This window comes from Sinocyclocheilus anshuiensis, unplaced genomic scaffold (assembly GCF_001515605.1).
Source record: "Sinocyclocheilus anshuiensis isolate Anshui unplaced genomic scaffold, SAMN03320099.WGS_v1.1 scaffold167, whole genome shotgun sequence".
NCBI classification, from domain to species: Eukaryota; Metazoa; Chordata; class Actinopteri; order Cypriniformes; family Cyprinidae; genus Sinocyclocheilus; species Sinocyclocheilus anshuiensis.
This window is the reverse complement of record NW_015552552.1, coordinates 567,406-567,741: the sequence shown is the minus strand read 5'-3', so window position 1 is coordinate 567,741 and position 336 is coordinate 567,406. Positions and strand designations below refer to the sequence as shown.

At 42.9% G+C, this 336-nt stretch overlaps 1 pseudogene; it reads left to right on the top strand.

Annotated features, from left to right (window-relative positions):
• The window catches only part of LOC107664496 (heat shock 70 kDa protein 4L-like), a 23,233-nt pseudogene that overhangs the window by 19,261 nt on the left and 3,636 nt on the right, over positions 1-336 (top strand).

Sequence of the window (336 nt, the reverse complement as noted above, 5' to 3'; positions counted from 1 at the left end):
TCAAGGTCCAGAAACGTAGCAAGGAGATTGGTAAAATAATCCATGTGACATCAGCGGTTCAACCATAATATTACGAAGCTACGAGAATACTTTTTGTACGCAAAGAAAACAAAAATAACGACTTTATTCAACAATTCGTCTCCTCGGCGTCACCCTGGTGCCATTTTGGAGAATATCCGCTGGACGTAAACAGCGTATGCTATTCTGTGTCAGCTGCGTCACGCAGATTCGTTGTTTTCATTCAAATCAAAGCATAAACAATGTAGAAAGCGTATCCGCGTGATGCAGCTTACGATCTCCTTGCTACGTTTCTGGACGTTGATCGTGTAAGGACCC